General features: G+C 35.2%; 2 non-coding genes across 2 annotated transcripts; both read left to right on the top strand.

Annotated features, from left to right (window-relative positions):
- Positions 1–1,267: 1,267 nt before the first annotated feature.
- TRNAP-AGG (transfer RNA proline (anticodon AGG)) lies at positions 1,268–1,339 on the top strand. The gene has a single exon. It is a non-coding gene; the product is annotated as a tRNA-Pro (tRNA).
- Positions 1,340–1,760: 421 nt separating this feature from the next.
- On the top strand, positions 1,761–1,832 carry TRNAP-AGG (transfer RNA proline (anticodon AGG)). Its single transcript has one exon. It is a non-coding gene; the product is annotated as a tRNA-Pro (tRNA).
- Positions 1,833–6,129: the final 4,297 nt, after the last annotated feature.

The following is a 6,129-nucleotide window of genomic DNA, read 5'->3' as shown; positions in this document are numbered from 1 at the left end:
ATATGCGACACTGACTGTTATCTTCGCCATCTATTCATTGAAGTATTAACTAAAGAAATCACACTTACACAAACAAATTATCGATCACCTTATACAAACAAATTATCGATCACTATCGATTGGTAAAGATCTGAGCCTACTAATCGATGGTGATCGATAATTTGTTGGTGTAAGTGTAGGGCCAGATATCTTCGAACGTCAGTATACACTGGTGTTCAAAGATACCTGATCTTTACCAATCGATAGTGATTGATAATTTGTTGATGTAAGTGTAGATTCTTTAGTTATAACATCTATGAACAGATGGCGAAGATATAGTCACTGTTGCCAATCGTAGATAAATATACCCATGTTATAGAATTCAATTATTCATCCTATTTTACTGATTGTAAAACAACACTGAGTTTGGCTGGAAACCGCTGATATTGTCTATTAGAAGAATAATTTTTATGCTTAATCTACATAATCATTTCTCTGACACTTTTTTACGGCTCCCAATAATGGTGCCACCTATTAAGAACTAGCGGAACTCTTTCAAAGTTTGTCAATTTTTCATATCTTAATTGTAGATTTTATTATATAAATGCTTTACGATTGTAAAAATAAATATGAAAATTCGATATTATTTTTATAGGTAATTATTAGCTATTTTAATATTCTGAATAATGTTTTATAAAGTGTAATGTATGTATATCAAGCATGAAAAGTTTTGTTCATTTAGCTTTTATAGCAGCTGAGATATAAAAAAAAATGAATTTCACTAAATTTTTTCAGGTCAATGGTGTACCTCCCCCCTTAAGCAACTCGAACATTCTTAACCTCTGTTCCTCTCTCAAAGTGAGAGTCGAAGTTCTTGATGACAATAAACCTTATTAAACCTTAGACAACTTGTTTCCACTAATATCGAATTCATAACCTTCAAACTCAAGCTGTATCATTTTTCCACAGAAACGACAAGTGTACAATTCAAGAGCGTTATCGATGCTGTCAGCGTCCTGTTCTGAGACCAAACTTCATTTATATAATGAAACAATATTGGCGTACGTTCAACGTTAATACGCGTGTGAGTTTATTCAGATATCTTCGGAGATAGCGGTGAGAGATAAAAGCTTATTGATTCAAGCGGAGACGTGGAATAAACGTAAAGAAAACAATCTCAGTGACACCTGTTGGACGGATACTGAATGGACTTCGTCTTACGCACAGACTTTGCCCTACTTTCACCAAGATATGTTCATTTCTTATGTATTCAAAAAGCAATCATATCGGCTCGTTGGTCTAGGGGTATGATTCTCGCTTAGGGTGCGAGAGGTCCCGGGTTCAAATCCCGGACGAGCCCATATTTTTTTGTAATAAGTATAAATAATTTATATACGATATTATAATTTACAGATAAATGTCGATTAGGGCAAATAATTACGGCTGCCGGCGAACCGCTTTGGCATTTTCTTTCTTGATCAAGAATATAAAGCTAAAACTGTTTGCCGGCGGCTACAATTATTTATTCTGAATGATTACCAATAATATGTAAGGAAACAATTGGCACGCGTCCAACGCATTTCGCGTGTTGACGTTACAGCTGTGAGAGTTAAAAACCGTACAGATTCAAACGAAGAGTACGGAGACATGGAACAAACATAAACAAGCTCAGTGACACCTGTTGGACGGATACTGATTAAATTCGTCTTATGCAGACACTTTGCCCTACTTTCATCAACATATGGACTTCATTTCTTATGTATCCGAGATGCAATGACATCGGCTCGTTGGTCTAGGGGTATGATTCTCGCTTAGGGTGCGAGAGGTCCCGGGTTCAAATCCCGGACGAGCCCGTGCTTTTTTTCTAATATGTATTAAAAAGTGATTATAAAAAGAGTTTCAGAATTTACATCATTTCACACAACTCTCTCTTAAAGTACGTTTCTAAGTGTGTCGAACCAAGTCTTCTAAACTTCGAATAGTAGAGTTATTTTCACGAGTTGAAATACTGTACCAAACTTTGTTACACGAAAGAGTATTGAAAAATGTCAAGCCTGAAAATAAATAAAAAAAACTGTGCACATATTTTACACGTTCCCAAATCATTCATTTCTTTCATCATCATCATCATCATCATCATCATCATCATCATCATCATCATCATCATCATATTTATATAGGCAAGCTGTCTGATACTTCTGATATAAATACATCTTGATAGGTAATGTGTCTATTAACACGTTGTTTTTCATATTTTACTATTCTAAATAATGTGCTATCTTCCGTTTTACTAATATGATTATTCCCTTCCATTCATCTTCTTTAAATTTTATATTGTACCTGTTTGTTTTCAAATAGACCCTATATTAATTTCAGTCGTTCTAAAGGCCTATAAGTTAACGCAGAAAACAATGGATCTAGGTCTGACTAGTCAAAAAACAATTCCCGCTCCAGGATTATGTGAGGTGGCAGGAAGGTTCCATATTTGTAGCAAAGAGAATCTATTTAAGGAGGCAACCCTTGATGTAAAACCTATTCAGGGTCATAGAAACATGCAATGTCACTTGTTTATCTTATTGCTATAATATTACCGTTTACAGTTAATTTACTTGACTTATTATTAAAAAACATACACAAATGAAGTCAATTAGAGTGCATCCAAATAAGAGGATACATTTTGATTTTCTCAGTTACGCATAAAAGGTGAGTCATTTGATTACATGTAAAAATTGTACGGCTTTAGTAGAAGAATGTAATTAACTTTGTACTACCCGTTATCATACTCATTTCTAATTTTTTTTTTCAGAAAAATCTGTACTTTAAAGTGATATAAGATATTGGTGGTTTATAATCAGAGTCATACACACATATTAATTAAATAATTACTGCCTAGCCTAACCATTAAAATGCATTGTAGTGAAGCTAGTTGCTTCCGAGAAAATGTAACCACTTATAACAAATAACAGTTTAGAACTATAACCCGCTAATATTTTAAGAAAGAAGGGTCCTTTTAGTTATACCAAACTACTGTATAAACAATAACAGCAAGCAGATTATTTAGCCTAAATTCACAGGCATATACAATGGGTGAAAGAAGACACCCTTGCAGTATTCCTGTTATTGTTCTCTTTTAATTCTAGTCTCCGCTTTCATTTTGATTTTAAGCCTGCTGGCTGTATCTACTGTAGTACAGATGCAATTCTTCAACGCAGCAATTAAAGTAAAGAGGCGAGGTGATGACACGATGAGAATGAGAGAACGATGACTTGTGAAGTAGCAAGATGAAAGGAAGTTATAGGAAGAAACCTGTCCCACGGCTGTTTTCTTTTGCTCTCCACAAGGTACTTTCGCAAACGTTCAAATCGTGTTGCAAGATGAGATGCCACTATTGCGAACTCGCTAAATAATTTATGCTCAATTTTTATGAGCACCGATAAGTTCAAAACTTTATATATTTTCGGAAGATTGAAAATTACACAAGATCACGTTACGGCAATGTTAACGCTGCACATAACAATACTATACAGGTTCTACCAGAAGTTTCAGAACACCCCTTCGAAAGTGATATTTCACTCCTCTCCTAATGCTTATGGAAACCCTCTGATGTTTATAAAGAGACCAAATGCCTGGGAAAAATGAAGTTTTTTTCTTTACTGCAAACTCAATCTCTCTATCTTTCAAACCGTGGATTATATAACAATTTTTCTGTTATGAAAACTTACTGAAAAATTACATTTTTGTGGAAAAAAATTAATTACTCCAGGACGGATGTATTAGAATTCTAACTTCCAGATTTTTTTGACAGCAGACATTAGGTATGTGGAATATTCCCTGAGCACGAGTATGTAACTTATCTTTCTAGGGGTGCTAGATTGTTTCAATATAAAAACAATATGTATCTTTGTTCTGGAAATAAAGTATTATTATTATTATTATTATTATTATTAATATTATTATTATTATTACTATTATTGTTATTACTATATGAAAATATTGTCTTACCTTGTAATAAGCAAAAGTATAAAGATAATAATCTGCAGTGCTTGGGAAAAGTGACATAAGTCAGTTTCCACAAACCTTTTTTGATAATTTATTGACAACTTACACTGGTTTATGTCGATTTGATTTTTTCTGTATGAATTATTGTAATGGGAGAAATACTTATGTATTTTTTTCCAAGCGAGCAGATGTTCCGTAAGTTGTCAATAAATCATCAAAAAAGGTTTGTGGAAACTGACTTATGTCACTTTTCCCAAGCACTGGAGAATGCCCGCAAAAATACACATCATATGAAACGGGATTCTCGAACTCATAAGGTGCTATTCATAGACATTTCGCTAGCCCGCGCTATGAGCGTGCTAAACTAGCCCTGGCTATGGACTGATTACTTATGCATTCATATCATATCATATCATATCATATCATATCATATCATATCATATCATATCATATCGCTAATACTGGTTTATGAATACGAAAAACGTTAGTTCGCTGATCATCCACCGGAAGCCCGCACTAAGAATGTGTACGAATATTGCCAATAAAGTTCAATAACCGCTGACTTAGAGCAGGCCTATACTTTGCTCTTAAGTTACCTGGATATTTGCAGAAATGCGGATATTTGTAGTCCGATGAAGATATATGGAGAACGTCCAGGTTTTTCTTTTTATTTCTTGAAATAATCCCTCTACATGACAGCAGAATTGGGATTACATTCATTTCTTGTTAGTGCATTCGATTTTATCAACGTTATCTGAGCTATGTATTTGGTGAATGATCTGGTGCACATATTTTTTTAAGATCATGTGTATGGTTATAGTTATTACCATCATAATTATTGAACCACGCTAACCACCTTCATAGCCATAGGTTCTGATCGGTATTGTTTTGCCACGTCGCGTCAATAAAGAAGCCGTGATAATTACAGCGCGTCGGCCACGTGACTATTGATGAGGGCCTTAACCTCGCTATAAGTCAGCCTCTTTGACCAGGTAGCGATTGCCGACAATTACGAAGCTTGGCAAGAACACAGACGAGCTTCCATACTACTTAGCTTAACACGGTGCACACAAATAACACGACACTATGAAAAAATATTTTGGATAGAGAAATGAATGCATGTCTTAGTATTTCACAGTAGGTATCGAAAAGGAATGTCTGTCCAATTTCATTCTACAGGATGATTCAAGACTTCTACAACAAACTCTGGGGATCGATAGATCTCGCAATGAGGATCATTTTTCGTAAAACAATCCATGTTCTCCGATGCCTCCGCGACATAAAAAAAAGACAGGTTTTAGTGACATTTACAGTTAATTATGAAATGAATTATTCATTTATTTCTTCAAGTACCCTTGCGGACAGGTTATAAGTGTCCTGTCATTTTGCTGGCCAGTTTGAATGGAACGCTATTCGGAACACGCTTCCGGTACTCATGGAAGATGTACCCTTCATGATGTGAGGGGACATGTAGTGCTGTACCGGTAGTTGGAAATAAATTTTAAGGGGTACTGTTGAAATCTCCTTGGCTAGACTAGACTCTATATGGACTTGTACTGCACTTCTTTTCCAAAGTTACTTCTTCATCATGCATCCGCCTCTTCAGACCTCCTTCCAGATCGCAGCCACAATTGCATATAAGGCAAAAAATTAAACACTGATACTGGTGGCCCAACACTCTTCAGGAACAAAAGCCTAGGAACTCTTTTACTGGAAGAGTATTCCTTTTCTTAGTACAGATATCGTTCATTACAGTAATGCTCATTCGCATTCTTTAGTTGAAATTGTAATAGAATCTATAACATGTAACTGGACTCAAGATTCATGAACGCACGAAAAGTAACAATACTTCTCTCCTGTAGCAAACTGCTAGCATTACATCTGAGTGAGTTTTAAAATTAGCGAATCAGTGCAGCAGAATTCTTGAGGTGCCACATCATAAAATTACCTATAATGTTATGCGAAGGCATCTACGCAAGGTTTGAAATTAGCGAATCAGTGTAGCAGATTTCTTGAGGCGCCATACCATAAAGTTAGTGTTAATTAGTTATAAAAATACCACGGCGTTATGCAAGCTTGAAACTAACAAATCACAACTACTCCTGAAGTGTTAGACCATGGTTTTCGATAAGACAACGAATGGACAAGCGT

The sequence above is a fragment of the Periplaneta americana genome, chromosome 1 (assembly GCF_040183065.1).
Source record: "Periplaneta americana isolate PAMFEO1 chromosome 1, P.americana_PAMFEO1_priV1, whole genome shotgun sequence".
Classification (NCBI taxonomy): Eukaryota; Metazoa; Arthropoda; class Insecta; order Blattodea; family Blattidae; genus Periplaneta; species Periplaneta americana.
Note: the sequence above shows the minus strand (reverse complement) of the source record. Positions and strands in the feature narration are given on the sequence as shown.